This window comes from Monodon monoceros, unplaced genomic scaffold (assembly GCF_005190385.1).
Source record: "Monodon monoceros isolate NGI ecotype Baffin Bay Population unplaced genomic scaffold, NGI_Narwhal_1 Super_Scaffold_15, whole genome shotgun sequence".
In the NCBI taxonomy this organism is placed as follows: domain Eukaryota; kingdom Metazoa; phylum Chordata; class Mammalia; order Artiodactyla; family Monodontidae; genus Monodon; species Monodon monoceros.
Window position 1 is genome coordinate 47,589,536 of NW_021703771.1, and position 16,189 is coordinate 47,605,724.

At 42.5% G+C, this 16,189-nt stretch overlaps 1 long non-coding RNA gene across 1 annotated transcript; it reads right to left on the reverse strand.

The window, feature by feature from the left end:
- Positions 1-3,019: 3,019 nt before the first annotated feature.
- On the reverse strand, positions 3,020-14,626 carry LOC114896178. Its single transcript, XR_003793733.1, has 3 exons — positions 14,295-14,626; positions 7,307-7,431; positions 3,020-5,972 (listed from the first exon to the last, which is right to left on the reverse strand). It is a non-coding gene; the product is annotated as an uncharacterized LOC114896178 (long non-coding RNA).
- Between the last annotated feature and the right edge of the window lie 1,563 nt (positions 14,627-16,189).

The following is a 16,189-nucleotide window of genomic DNA, read 5'->3' on the forward strand; positions in this document are numbered from 1 at the left end:
AGGCTAGATACCAGGGGAACAATCCCTATAACTCAGGAATGCAGTGGGAGCCGGAATGTATTGGTGGGATCCAGCCCCTCGGGCTGAGCATCTCACCTCCCTACCTCTAATGGTAGGTGGGCGTAGAGTTAGGCTGAGTGAGACATCTTATTCAGAGGCAGGGAAGCCAAGACCTGGGGTTTGTCTTTTAAAATCCCGAGAATGTATCTCATAACTAGAGCTGGGAACTTCTCCCAGCCTAACCTTTGCCTCAGCGTGTGTTGCTCGGTAGAGCGCCAGCAATCTTTTCCAAGAGCCAATCTCAGCACTGGCTGGAGCTCCACTTGTAGGAGACTGGAGCAGGTCTCCTTGAGATCATTGACCTCCAAACAGGCCCAGCATCCTCCAAATGTTCACCACATCCGTGGCCAGGCCAGGCCAGCTGCTGCCTTCATAGATGCCCCCCTTGCCAACGCACTCCCAGTGGGGCTGACCTGCCTGACCGGAGCCTGCCTGACCGGAGCTCCTCTAATTCTCTGACATTTAGCCAAGTTGCATAATGAGGAAGCCATGGTTCAGTCTGTACTTTAGTACCAGGAGACACAGAGGCCTGTGGTTTGGCAACGATTTGACTGGTAACAAAACCAGCTTAGAGCTGAGAGGCTGCTAAGTGGGCAGATGGGTTCTTTACATCCGACTTTTTTCAGAGGTTCTCTGCAGAGTTGGCTCTGCCTTGTTGTGTAGCATGTGGTCTCCCAGAGCGCTGGTGAAGATGGGCAGACCGGAACTGGGTGAAGGCACCGAGAGTTATTGGGGTTCAGCAACCACACAGACCAACCACATAAGCATCTAGCACTTGCCGTGGAGCACGGAGTACGTGTGCCCTAACTATTCTCTGAAAGAAGATGTCAATGCTCTCAACCATGGATAACATTGAGAGAGAGAGAAAGAGGATGTATTTTTCATACAAGCAGTGGTTCTATTCACAGCAGCAACCATCCTCCCCACAACCCAGCCTCCAGCTAAGCTGTGATGACCCAGTAGGGAACGAAGAAGCCCTGACCCGAGGGAAGTCTTTGCCAGATGGAAAAGGAAGAAGAGAGAGCTCCTTCCTTCGTGGGTGGATTTAGAAATGACAGAGGACATGACACAGAGGGTGAGGGGTCAGCTGCGAGAGTCCTGGCTACCATCTGTTGCTGGTAGGTGAGGCTTTGGCAACAGCCTCAGGAGAGGATTCTTTCAAGTAGTAAGGGAACCTGGAGCCCCTCCTCACTGCCCCCCTCCCTCTACCCAACCCGGTGCTCTGTCTGTGATGAAATATTTCCCGGGCCACTGTGGTTAGAACCTGGAAATGCAGAATAAAAGAACAAAAATGGAGGATGCCAAAGCAGTGCAGTCTGTGCTTGCCATCTGTGAGTTTTCAGAGCGATTTTGCTTCCAGCCTCCCCTCCAGAGGCAGCTGACATATTTTCATATGCAGAACTTCCCATGTCCTGGCAGCCTTCTTTGGCTGCCAGAAATAGTCTCGGGGTCGAGGAGCTTCCCCAGAGATCTGATCCACTCAAGAAGAACGTTGTCTGCGGCTGCCCACTCACCGGCACGAGGGCAGCATTTGTTCCTGGTGATGAACTGAGCGTGTGATGTGCTGTCTGGAGGGGGCTTCACGTGGGATGTGCAGCTGCCCTTTCCTCAGCAGCATAAGCCTCATGCATGAAACTTTCAGTGACCCCGCATTTCTTAATGGAGAATTTCTCAATGGAGAATTTTAAACTTTTCCCCCTGCTTTCAACATCCTACTTAGCCTGGCCTCACCCCGCTTATGCAATTTGTTTTGTACTCGTCCTTAACATCCCATCCTCAGTCTGGTTGCCCTGTTGGCCTTATTCTTAGATTCTTCATCTTCCATAGAATCTTCCAGGTCTCCTGGCTCTCCTCCTTTTTGATCATTGCTTATCACACATTAATTGTATGCTTTCTTCCAAAGCTCACCCTGGTCTCTTGTGCCAGTTTTGTTCTCCCCAGCTCATTTAAGAAAGCATTGAGGCCAGAGTCCCTGCCTAATTTTTCTTTTTGAAGCCCCATCTTAGTAAACATAGACAAGGGCGAGCTTTTGCTGGGATTCAGATATTGTGTCTCTGACCTAAGACCCAACTCTTTTAGCTGTGACCTGTGTGGAACAGGGAGGGAGAGCTCGTTCTCGGTAGAGGAAGAGGAATGAGATAGCTGCTGGCAGACAAGTAGGGTGAACAATTCCTGGAACTCAATCACATACCAGTGGGACAGATCCTAGGGCGGCCACGAGGGCTCCTGCCCCTTCTTGTCACTTGTCATTTTCTCTCCTCCTTCCAGGCTGTAAGGTCAGGGCTAGAAAGGAAACCACAGCCTATGGTCCTGCTGGCAAGGAATCCACAGCACTTCACTGTGTTGGCCTCATCCCTGGGAAGGGAGGTCTGCGTGAAGGAAAGAGGTATTTGCAGCAAGAAATGGTCTGGCTTTTGGAAGTCTGGCTGTAGTGGACGTCCATCCAAGCACCTGCACCTCCAAGGTAGGAATGGGGGGACTGCTCTCTTTTCATGTCAGCATTTTACTACCTCTTACTGGCAATGAGAGAGGGAGGTGAAACCCCAGCCAGAGAAGTGGCAACTAGCTTCTCCCACCCCCAAGAGGCGCCAGAGAGGAGCAGCCCTTCAGACCCCCTGGCGCTAAGCATTTCTCTTCTGGAAAGGCCCCCCCCAGTTGTTTGCTGTCCCTTCTTCAGCCCCCCTCCTTCCCAAGAACCTGCTGGTCCACACATGTTTTGCTCTTCAGTGAAATGGGGGACTCTTAGTTGTACCCAGTGGCACACCCCAAGGAGGTCCACATGACACTGTACTGCAGGATAGGACCCCAAAGGCATGGAAGTGGGATGGAGGAGGGGAGATCAGGCTGGGGAAGGGGACCCCTTGTGAACAAAAGTTCCTGCATCTGACCTAGAGAACAGACTTGAGGACACAGCGGGGAGAAGGGGAAGTTGGGATGAAGTGAGAGAGTGGCATGGACATATATACAGTACCAAATGGAAAATAGCTAGTGGGAAGCAGCCACATAGCACAGGGAGATCAGCTCAGTGCTTTGTGACCACCTAGAGGGGTGGGATAGGGAGGGTGCAGGAGGGAGATGCAAGAGGGAGGAGATATGGGGATATATGTATACCTATAGCTAATTCACTTTGCTGTACAGCAGAAACTAACACACCATTGTAAAGCAATTATACTCCAATAAAGATGTAAAACAAAAACGTTCCTGCATCTCTGACTCTCTCCCTCGACCCTGGGTCTCCAGCAGGGGCTTTGGTGGCCAAGAGCTTGGACTGCTGGCTGGGGAGTGGATATGGAGGGGGGTGAAAAGGCTCAAATTTGTTGTAAAAAAGACACCTTGCTTTAAAATGTTTGCCCTCTGTTACTCTGTGGTGGGACACAGCTTCCATTTCCCAGCCCTGATTTTGGGCTCATTTGCACTAGTTATGCCATCTGAGGTTAAAGAGGTGGGGGGAAATTTTTCTGATCTCTTTTTTTTTTTTTTTTTTTATTGCGGTACGCGGGCCTCTCCCTGTTGTGGCCTCTCCCGTTGCGGAGCACAGGCTCCGGACGCGCAGACTCAGCGGCCATGGCTCACGGGCCCAGCCGCTCCGCGGCATGTGGGATCTTCCCGGACTGGGGCACAAACCCATGTCCCCTGCATCGGCAGGCGGACTCTCAACCACTGCGCCACCAGGGAAGCCCAATTTTTCTGATCTTTATGGAGGCTCTACTTTGTGCTCCGCAGATCCTTTCACGCCTATTATCGTGTTCTCACAGCCCCTCGCAGAAGGCATCTTATATCCATGGTACCCAGGGGGAGCCGAGAGCCGAGACAGGCGGCTTGTTCCTGACAGTGGTCCCCACGCCCGCCCACCCCCAGCATCCTCTCCTCTCACTCATGCCCTCACTCACTCCACTCCTGCCGTCTCCTCGCTGTTCCTTAACCTCCATGCCCCATCGTGTCTTAAATCCTTTGCTCTAGCCAGTCTCTCTGCCCGGCACACTCTTCCCTTGGATGACCCAAATAACTCCCTGCCTAATTCTTCCTATCCTTCATGCCTTTCTGCCAATCTCCCATTCTCCACGGTGGTCCACCCTGACCACCTGATCTTCCTACTGCAACGTGTACAGCAGGTACCATCCCCGGCTCTTGTGATTGTCTCACCTTGTCCCACTTCTATATTTTCCTGTACTTCTCATCTTCTAACATTGATATAATTTCCTTATTTATGACATTTATTGTCTTCTGCTAGAATATAAGTGGCCTGTTTGTCCACTGGCAAATCATGACTGGCAGGTGGCAGGCACTGAATTAATAGCTGAGGAATCAATTTAATGAAAGGTCACTCTAGCCTGGATCTAGCAAGAGACAGAGCTGGATTCAGACTCTAAAGCCGGTCGTCTTGCTCTCCCATCTCAGAACCCACGGCCTGTCCAGGTGGAGAGCACATCAGTGGCTGCTCAAGAGATGCCTGTTAATTAGATTTCCCCATCAGACGGCTGCTCCCTCACAGCAGGGATACCAGAGTTAAGGTCCGTGAACACAGGGCCTTGCCTTGTTTTTCCTGGTTGACAGGTGTGCTGGCATTCGGATGAGGTGGCACACTCCAGGTCACAGGGCACCAAGCTCTGTGGTACTCAGGAAGGTCCTGAATGAGCCCTCCTTGAAAGCAACACAAGCTGTTGGGCCCATGCTGAGCGCTCAAGACACAAGCTTGAGATCTCTCCAAGTCAGACACCTGTCAAATCCAGAATTGGCTCCCAGCCTTGCTTGAAGGATTTGCTCTCTAGGAAATGATGGATAGAAAGAGCTGGGGCTTGTAAGGCATGAGCTGGAGGTACCAGGGCAGCACAGAGCCTGAGAGGATGCGAGAAGAAGCCAGTGGAGCAGTGGCACCAGGTTATTACCTGCGTGGCTGCTCTCCGGGCAGAAAGGCAGCTGAGCCCCAGAGGGTTATGTTGCTGCAGTGGTTTTGTCATTTTTGTTTTTAATTAGGGTCTGTGGATGGAGACACTGTGAAGAACTCTAAAATGTGAGGGCAGAATTGGGTCAATTGGGGTCCACTGGCTTGAAGGATGCAGACATTTCACTGCTCATTTCATAATCTGTTTCCTCAGAACAGATTCTCCCCTGAACTCCATTTACCCCGTCCTTTTACTCGTTATGCTTGTGGTTCTGGTTTCTGTTTTGTTTTTCTTGTTTTAATTCCTGTTACTAGCTGACCTTGTTTATGTTGGCATTAAGGACAATTTTCTTCCTAATCTCAATGGCTTGGTAATAGAAAGTTACACGTGGTTTGGATTCTTGGTGAAAGGGAACATGCGTATTTATTCTCATACTTACTGGCTCACTGTGTTAGTGTTTCTAGGATAGACCCAGAATTAATGTTTTAATGAACACTCCAACTACTAGGAACACCATTCTAGAACATATTAACCCAGTCAGAGAGCTGCCAGTTAGGTTGGTATTTGGTCAACAACAAGCATTTTCTTCCCCACAAAAGAGAGTAATGGAATTAATTTAGCATTTCCTAGCTTGTGGTATCTATTTCAACATAAATTCCTATATAGGGATCGATTGCACATATAACTATAAAACAGAGTATTGGGGGAAATATTATGATGAGGAAAATCAGAACACAAGCACAAATCAGGTCCTGGCTGATGACATACAGGCAACCGATACATGTTCTCAGGAACAGCATTTAGAAAATGGACTTAATGAGAATAAATCACCTCTGTATGATTTCCCATTGCGAGAAGTTGATATCTGCGGCTAATCTCAGTAGTTGGAACGAGTGTGGCAATGTTTCAGTTAATTCTGGGTGATTCTGGGTGATTTAGTTTTGCTCCCAATGGATATACATTTTCTGTTCATGAGTTGCTTTGTAACAGAAGTGTGTCTCAGGATTGAGACTGTCACTTTTTGATGACCTAACAAATAAATAAAACAGTTTTTAAAACCAGCATCCTGGTGACTTGAGAGAATCTGCTTGGCTTCCCAAAGTGTATAGCTCACCAGGACGCAGTCTGCCTCCCGCCCCAGATTGCCTGGCCTAGCAGAAAATACACAGGGTGCCACACACAGCAGCAACATCTTTTTCACATGTGCATCTCTTCCTTTGTATTCTAATAAAATCTCCCAAATGAATAAAAAAGAGGCTCAACTTCTTCACCATGTTAACTGGGATCACAGAAGAAAAATGAGCAATTTTAGCAGAATTCTCTAGATCTAAATGGTGCAATGAACCTACATTTGGAGAACTCCTAGGTTAACTGAGCTACAGTTTTTAACTTGCTAACTGTAGCATCTAGCTACAACAGTGGTTTCCAATTTTTTCAGGTTACAGACTCTCTCCCACTTTGGGAGTTTGGTTAAAGTTTTAGATCCTCATTCCTGAAAAATGCACATAGAGGTATACCCTGATTTTCGAAAGTTCACTTTTCGAAAGTTCACTTTATGCCACTTTACCAAAGACCGACATTAGTACTTGTTTTCGCTAACCAAAAGAAATCCAAGGAGGATTTTCGATTTTACAAAAAAGGCAAAAAGTGAAAATAGTGTTCAGCATGTGTCTTGCAGTGAGCCGTCATAGAGGCAGCTCACACCTTGAGCAGCGACGATGTCACCACCAAGCTCCTTCCCCAGGAACTACGCTCAGCATCTCAGCATCCAGGCACCATAGCTTTGAACTGTGTCTGTGAGCATCTGGGCTCTCCTCAATTTATTTTGTGCATCCGTTAGCAAGATGTGTCCTAAGGTAACTGCTTCTTCCATTTTGGCTTACGGAAGTCTTTTCGGACAGTGAGGAACCCTGTACACTCACAGGCCCCATTCATAGACTTCTAGGTCAACAATCCCTCATCTGACACCATGCCAGAAGCTTCTTGTGTTTATGTTCTTTGGTGTGCTCTCTAGAAATGTGCCCAAATTTGCTGTTTATATTGAAGCAGGTACACACACTACACACATACACATATATATGTGACATTTTCTCTATTAGAATGAATAAATGAAATAATGTATGAAAAGATATGTCATAAAAAGCCAAATATGAGAATGTTGATATTATTGTTGCTATTATTATTACTTGCATTGGCCATTTAAAGATTCAGCACTAAAACTTCTGGTTGATGTTGCAGCAAATACTTTCTTTTATGGAAATTGCTTTAAAATGTGACCTTTACATTCTTATAATCCAAACTGCCTCTTTATTCTTATTTCATTCTAATAAATCTTTTTAAAAAATCACAGCACACCCACTCACCAATATTTGTGGGACATGTACTTTGCGGTGTATACTGTACGTGGAGTCCTTTTCATTCTGTGAGAAAACCACTTCTCCGTAGTACTCTGATGGGCTTGCACCTTACTGTAACTCCGACAAAGGTCCTGCCAAAAACAATTTAATTCTGACCTGAATTAGTGATTTTATTAATTACATTTTAAGCAAGTCAATTGCTTGTTTTTTAAACTGATTTCTTGTTATAAACTGATTATAGACCACTAATGTTCACTAATATACCAAATTAGATTTCACATCTTCTGCATTATACACTGGAAATGACACCAGTCCACACGTTGACAGGATCAGTTAAAAAGAATGCCTGTTGCAATCACACTGTCCTGTGTAATTGTGGAAGCAGATAACCACTCAAGAACAATTTATGAGCTTGCTAATTCTTTTTTTTCTCTCCTTGCCTGTAGTGGTAATATACAGCTCTGACATGGAGAGCCCTCAGGAGTGCTGTCTAAATGAAATTCTTACAGTGGGGTGGAAAATAACTTATGAGAGGGATAACTTTGTTCCAGCATATGGTTTATGGACTTCTGCTTAACATTTGGGGAGAAGGAGTAGGGAATGGGGGGAGCTGGGAATTGGAGAAATACACTGAGAGAAACAATGTTTATTTCCTATTTTGAAAAATAGCATCTCAGATCAGTAGAATCAAACTTGAACTAGTGGACTCACGCAAAATCTTTGACAAAGAAAGATCTCTCAATATATAAATTTGTTGAATGCCTGAAAGAGTGGGTGCCACCTATCGATATGGATTGAACTCAGAAGGAGAAAAAACAAAATTACATTTACACTGTTAGTCCATTTGGGCTGCTATAACAGAATACCATAGACTGAGTGGCTTATAAACAACAAACATTTGTTTCTGAGAGTTCTGGAGGCTGGAAAGTCCAAGATCAAGATGCTGCAGATTTGATGTCTTATGAAGGCCCTCTTCCTGGTTCACAGAGGATTGTCTTATTGCTGTGTCCTCCCTTGGTGGAAGGGATGAGGAAGCTCTCTGGGGTCTGGGATCTCTTCTTATAAGGACACTGACCCTATTCATGAGGGCTCCACCCTTATGACCTAATCACCTCCCAAAGCTCTACCTCCAAATACCATCACATTGGGAATTAGGTTTCAACATATGAATTTGGAGGACACAAACATTCAGTCAATAGCACATACTCATTTACTAGATGCTTATTATATGCTATGAGCTAGAGTCAAAGATGAATAGGCATCATTATAATATTTTCTATAAAAAGGAAAATATATCTTAAATATTGCTTTCTAGCAATCAATTTTGGACTTCAAAGTTGTTCAAATTTGTCACCTAGTACTAGACATTTGTTTCAACCAACCTCCCAAATTAGATATTTTGGTTGTTTCAACTTTTACAAATAACATAGAGTAGCAACAACTAGCTGAAAAAAATAATTTAGCAAAATGAGAAAATCTCTGCTCCCAATTTTGAAATAAATGACAAAAATGCTTAAATTCTGGACCCACAAATTGTTGCAGAACAACACTATTCTATAACAAAGTGATCAAACTTGGCAACAGTGACTGAGGATATTAATTTTGGACCAAATTATAGTGCAGACCGGCCTTATATTTGTCCAATTTATGAAGTTAAATTGCTTTTGATAGGTTTTCTTGGTCTAAATCACTAGCAGAGAGAGAGAGGCTGGCAACAAATAATTGCAATATAATGTAATAAGTACACCCATTTAGGCTTATCCAAGATGCTAACACAGCTTTTAAAAAGGAGGAAGACTGGGAGAGGTTCATGGGTGACATTTGAACTGGGCTTAGAAGGGTAGGCATTTCTATCTAAACCTAGTGAACAATGCAGAGAAAACTACTCCAAAATGTCTTTAAGTAATTTTTTTAAAAAAAATCAGGATTCTATGCTGATGACTATTATTAAACTAATAGAGTCAGTGTTTTTTTTTTAAAAAAAATCTAAGCTCTCCCTCAGAAGACCATTTAGCTTTCATCATTTTTATGTTCCACTAAGTGGGGTATAAAACTAGGCTGATGTATTTGGGTTGGCAGATAAAGACTTAGAAAAGTGCTACTACCAGTCACGTGAAAATTTGGAGTTAAGATCAATTGTGATCCAAAGCAGGGTGACCAAAGGTTAATCACTGACATCTAAAACGATCATTTTGATGGCCATACCTTCTTTAGGTTTTATTTTAGGCTTATCTGCCCTATTCTCTGAGAACAAGCACTTCATGGACTCATTGATTTCCTTCTCTGAAGTCTATTCTTTGACTGAAAGCATTTGTTAAACTTTTTGGATCTTTCACGGATGGGCAAATGTGGCTTCTCACCAGCAAGTTCATCACGGAGATATGAAGACTCAAAAATATGTTCAACATTTTTGCTCTGCAGCTCAGGGAGGGCTCATGGATCCTTGCAATCAAGGTTCTCAATCGGCTAGTTTCTAGCAGCTGGTAGCCTTGAGGCTTGTTTTCTCAATGAAGACCTCTCAAGCTAAGCAGAGGTTCCAAATGGTGAGTCTAGCTATAGCTACTTTTGTGACGTTTACCTGTTTGCTCTCATATCTATTCCCTGAACTTCCTCAGCTTGGCTCTGCATCTCAGGGAACTACATTTCCCAGACTTCTTTGCTCTGTTTTCCTGGTAGTCTTGACCAATGGAAGCATTGGTAAAAGACTGTAAGGTAGGGGAAAGGAAGAAGCCAGTGTATTTCTCATATTCATTGTGCTTCTAGTGGTGTCTCTAGCAGTTGCTGTATCACCTTCATGATTCTAGCTCCTCTTGGACTATTCCTTCCCTCTGTGGTCTCAGTTTCTGCTGTGAGTCCTCCACTGTTGATCTAGCTCATGCTCCGATCACTTGTGCTCTCTGGTAACATCACCTCCAACTTGTGTCTCTCCCGCTTCTGCCCCAGATAGTGGCATACTGCAGTTGCTAACTGCTGAATTTCCATCAGAATTCACCATCCACTGTTTGGCGTCTCAGCTCTTCTATCACCGATGTAACTAATTCTTTGTGTTAAATTTCTTCTTTCTGAGACTGAGTGGTTTCTGTTTCCCTGGCTGATATACCACTTGTAATAATTACAAAGCTAATGACCAAAAAAGAAACTGGAGGAATTCTCTATTTAGACAAATCTGTTCACAGTGTGATGCCTGCTCCTGAGAATCTAGGAATCTTGGTATCATAACGATTAGAATCACAGAGAAAAGGTTTCTCCAACTTCCTTTGAGACGTGGGGCATATCGATAGTTTAAATAAAGGTCTCAGGGCAGTTACTAATATGTATTGGGGAGCTGCCAAGTAACCTCTGTCCAGTGGAGTAGTAATTGGCACTTGGTCTTGAAATTTCCTCTCAGGAGATAAACTACAATCTCGTTGCCAAATAGATTTTTTTTTCTTGCTTCTAGCTTTTTATAGAAATATCATGGGCAAAAAAAAATGTAATATAGCATATTTTTGCAGGGTCGGGGGGTATATGTATGTCTCATTTTTCCCTTTACACCTTTTACTCCAAAATAGAATAAAACATTTATTTTAGAGAGTATTCAAGACTCATTTTAAGCAGAATAGCCTGTACAGTTTTAATCAATAGATAAAGACCCTGGAGAAGCCTTTGCTCTTGCTCGGACATGCTGAATCTCCTATTTAAAGAATGAGCTGCGTACATGAGCCAAGAATGCTTTCTGGTTTGGCAGCCTTTATCTAATCTTTGGGAGAGGTTAAAAGCCCAGATACACAATGTGGAAATGTTGAAACTTCTCCCTAATGCAATCATCATTATATGAGGAGAGGGAAAGAAGAAAACCATCTATTGTATACCTTTTTTTAAACAGAAAAATAAATCCAAGATCTTGTGAAAATTCATATTTTTATTTACCTTTTAATCATGGTTTTGACATATTACATGGTTTTTATCTAGTGTTTAAAGAAATCCTGTATATCGATTTGTAATAATGACAGAAGTCACTTTCAGATTTTCAGGGACCGATTAATCTCTCTGAGAGCCCTTGTTTTTCTCCCTCTCTGTTATTTGCTCATTTATATTAGCACTTCCACTAGAAGTTAGAGGCAAGAAGATAAGGTGGATGAGAGTGAAAATTCTAACCAGTCATTTTTGTCACCACTAGAATGGTTGAAGAAAGGGCAGCTTGGGAAAAGGAAGCTGAACTTATTAGGAAGAAAATTACAATGTAATTATTAATGGATTTGCTTGAGTCCTAAAATCCTTGGTCCTGTTACTAGAGAGGATTACAAAAAGGCTGCAGTAGCTACAGAGGAGTCCTTTCTCCTTTACATCACTGACAGTGCCCCTCGTGCGTTTCATAGACCAGAAGAAGCCAGTCTCAGATGTGTGAGCAGCCTTTATCTATGATGGCTCAAATGAACAAAAACCCCCTCATCCCCCCAAAACAAAATAAAAAAACAAGCCTAACCCTAATGGCGAGAGAGTCTCTGGTGTGTCTGTTGACCTTACCAGCGGTGTATAGTCCAGAAGCAGTTAAAATACAGGAATACAGCTTGGACTCCTGTGGGTTTTCCCTGAGACAACTGATATATTTTGAATATACTAAAAGATAAGAAAATTGTCCTATTTTTGGTGAGTTTGCTTTTGCAAGTACAGTGAATAAAATTTTCTAATGACAGCTTATAATTAGGTATCTCACAGTTAAGGTAAACACTAGATTACCCACTAAAAATAGAATCTGCATTCAGTTTTGCAGATAGAAGTACCACTTTGAGTTAGTAGGGCCTAGCAGAGGCTGTATTCTGTTGCAAACTTAAGATGAAAATTCTGTTTATATTTTTTTGAAGAAAAGTTTGAGACTTTTTCTTCACTCTTAACACTTTGTTCACTCTTTACCAAATGCTCTCTGAGTGCCTCCCAGTGCAGGATGGGTGCAACCAGACTGAAAACAGATATATGCCAGATGCCATATTGTCTTATATTTATATTAATTAATAAGCCATGGCACCTTCCTTTTAAAATTTTATGTATTTTTGCATATTTGCCCTTTTTCTAGTCTTTAGCTCTGTGCAGACAAGAAGCAAGTGTAATTTGCTCTCTTCTGAATCCCTAGGACCTAGGATAGTGTCTGATATACTCTGGGTGCTTAATAAACATTTGTGGAATGAATGAATGAGTAAACAAATAATGACACTGGAGTGTGATGCATGTGAATAGGAGTTTGCATAAAGTCCTTTGGAGAGTCAGAAGGAGCAAGAACAAATTGGGGGAAGAGAGAGGCAGACAGGTCACAAACATGTAAACTGAGACTTGAAGGAAGAGTAGACATTTTTCAAGAAGAGAAGAAGACAGACAGGGAGGGCTATTTCAGGTAGAGTCCAGAAAAGTGAAAGTCAGCAAGGGTGTGGCTGCGGGAGGGAGGGGAACTGTGTGACTGTCAGGCAGAATCTGGGGCAGAACTGCAAGCCCCTCTTCAGGAGTGAACAGTGTTCTGTCACTGGGGGTGGGAGCGGGGGCGGGGTAGGGGGTGGGAAGTACCAGGAGAAAAGGCAAGTGTCACTCTCACCTAATGCGTGTCTCCACTGCTGTGGAAACAAAGGGTTTGTTTGTTTTGGAGGATGGGGACAGGTGAGGGGACTCTCAATCAAAACCACTTTATGCATTCTTCTTTGGATATGATTATTTTAAGTCACTGTAAGTGCTTTTCAAACATGTAAGCTGATTTTGGAAGCAATACTGGCTCCCTCAGAAGTTATTTCATCCATCTTTCCTAGTTCATAACATTGAATTTGTTGGTTTCCAAAGCTACTCTGGGATGAAAACAAAACTATACTTCCATTTTAAAAGCAGTTCTTGCAGTCATGGTTTTATTTTCATGGGATTATTTGAATATACCAGTGACACAATTGATAATAATGCTCTTACCAGAGCAGCAATCAGGTGGGTTGAACTCTATTTCTTTTCTTCCACAAATGTTAAAAGAAAACCTCTTGTTCTTCAATAAAAAAATATGTGGAAAAGTCTTCAATTACTGCATCATACTAGTGTGAAGAAAGAACTGGATATTTCTGTTCTCATGTCAGAAAATAAGAGCTAAACTCTGACCTTGGAAGATGAGCAATAATATGTGTTTGAAGCAGTCTGATTGAAGGACAGTATCCAAAAAAGCCTAGGGTATTTGGAAATGGCAAGCAAGATAACAGCAAATGTGTTCTCATAACAAAACAAGCTGGAGGCTTCCCAAGGTAGAGAGATGATTCTTTCTAGCTCTTTCTTACAGAGCTAGAAATAGGGGCTGGGATTCAGGGATTGAAGGCATAATCCTGCCAGGTACAGAGCTAAGAACATGTACATATATTAGCTATTTTAGTCCTCACGATGTAGGTGTTATTATTCCCATTTTACAGATGAGAAAATGAAGGTTTTGATGTCTTGTAGTCTGGGTGTGGTGGCCTCTAGTCCATGGATGGAACATTGCTGGCTTGTGTACTGCTGTTTCCTGCTCCAGCATCCACAACAGACAACACTGAAGGGATAGCCTAGCTGCTCCACCTGGGCTGACCACTCCTCTCATTTTACAGATGAGGAAACTGAGACGTAAAGACTTCAAGGGCTTGTTCCAAATCACGCAGGAAGTTAATAATAGAGCCACGTTTGGAACTCAGTTGTCTTCTCAGTGAAGTCTGCTTCCCATTGGCCCAACTGTACCTACTTTCTACCCCTTCTCTACTGCATCATATAGAGAAAAGAGACTAGAGGGATTTTATTTTAATGGTGGCATTTAAAACATATAAAATTTTGCAGCTCCTCGCTAAGACTACATTAAGTCACAAAGTTATAAATCTGGAAATAGCAGATAGCAGTGTGAATAGCAGTGAAATTTACTTAGGATTTATTTAACTAGTGAGGTTAAAGTATTGTATTGACTAGCAGGGTGGTGATGAGGTTTTGCACAAAGAAGGAAGAGACTTAGTCTGCTTCTCCTTCTGTCACTTACCAAAATAGAGGCCTTGGGTCCCAAGAAGCCAAAGCTGCCATGTCCATGAAATGGGACCAATAGCACTGTGCTTGCCTTAAGAAGTTGCTATGGTGACCTCCCGTCTGGTTCTAAGCAGCGATTCAAAGCTATGTGTTTCTACTTTCCACCAACAACTATAAAAATCGAAAGTCAGGAACAAAGTTCTTAAAGATTCTGTGAATGAGAATCATCACTTAGTTCTCCTGAAAGAGTTAAAAAACAGAACAAAATAAGACAAACAAAACAAAGAGCTCTCAGGTGTTAGTCATTTTCTGGAAAATGCTATTTGAAAATCAGTACATTTTATGGCCCTTTCTGCAGAATTATGAATTAATATGTATTCATAGCCTAAGGCCAAAATATCCCAGGATGCGGAAAAGTTGCTATGCATCTATGACTGTTCTCTAAGCTTTCATGGTAATTTGCATTCGCTGGGGAATCAAATGGATCTGTAACACAAAATTACATTAATTTATTAGTAAGTAACGGCATGTCTTAAGGAGATTCAAAGTGATCATAAGTCAAAACATCTTTGGCGATTAGCATTGCAATGAATGTAAAAACGCAGCAGGGGTGGGGGGACGTAGGTGGGTGTGGGTGGAAATGAAGGTCCTTTTCAGAGGTCATTTGCAAGAACATCTTATATATTTACATGGCACGTGGCCAAACTAGGAATTCTGTGTAGTCTGTGCAAGTGACAGTCATGTTAAAATTCAACAAGAAGAAACAATTTAAGAACAAACTTTAAAAGCAGCTTTTGGGAGAAGAAAGCAAATGAAACAAAGGAGTGATTGAAGTTAATACTTTTAAGATTACCTCAATAAGAAAAGAGTTGTTTAAAAATCCAATGTAAATATGTTTCTTAAAGATTTAGGTGTACGGCTTAGTGTTCAGACATGCTTTTGTGAAAGGATGAATCTACGTTTTCCAAAATGATCCAAATTATGTTTCAAGTTGTTGTGCTTAAACCTTGAAGTAGAAATAAAAATTCAGAAAAAGGTACATATGCTTGTCATGACTTGCTAATTAATTCACGATTTCTTCTATCTCAGGACTTCCACCTACCTATAACTTAAAACTGTGGCTCTCGACTTTAGTATGCATAGGAATAACAGAAAGAGCTCATTAAACATGGATATTCCAGGCCACCCCCCAATTTTGATTTGCTCAATTTAGGGTAATGCTCTGGAATCTGCATTTTAACAAGACCTACAAGAGGTTCTGATACAGGTGAACTGTAGCCCATACCTTGAGAAATACAGCCTTGGACCAATTTCCAAGGGTGAACTCTGAGTTGACACCTTTATGTTGGAGTGGCTGGTTGGATATAACATATGCTCTCATATATTGTTCCTTCTTATGAGCATAAATCTTACCAAATCCCTGTGTCTGGTAGCACAGAGCCAGGACAGAAAAGAGTTCCTGACCTTGGGAAAATTTCCCAGTTTCCTCATATTTAAAATAAGAGAGTTGGACTAAATGCTGTCTAGACTCCTATGTAGTTCTAATAGTTTATATGCATATCTGATGCCTGGCAAATATTTTGTAAAGATTATGACTCATGTGTTGGCCAATGTAGACGGAATGAGCCAGGAAAAAACAGAGATCAGTCTTTGGGTCATTAAATCAGTTAAAAAGATGAAATAAGATTTCCCCTCAGCCCCAACCTAAGGAGCTAGAAGGTCAATTAGATAATGAACTCTGTGCTTAAATTAAAAAAGATCTATGTTGTTTTCCTAAAACTTTATGCAACTGTCTACATATAATTATCAGAAATTAGATGTATTGATTGCCAAGTTGCCATCACTGTGTGGATGGTTGACAATTAGTATGAATAAAAATCATGCTTAGAATCTTTTTAAATAATCCTGTCA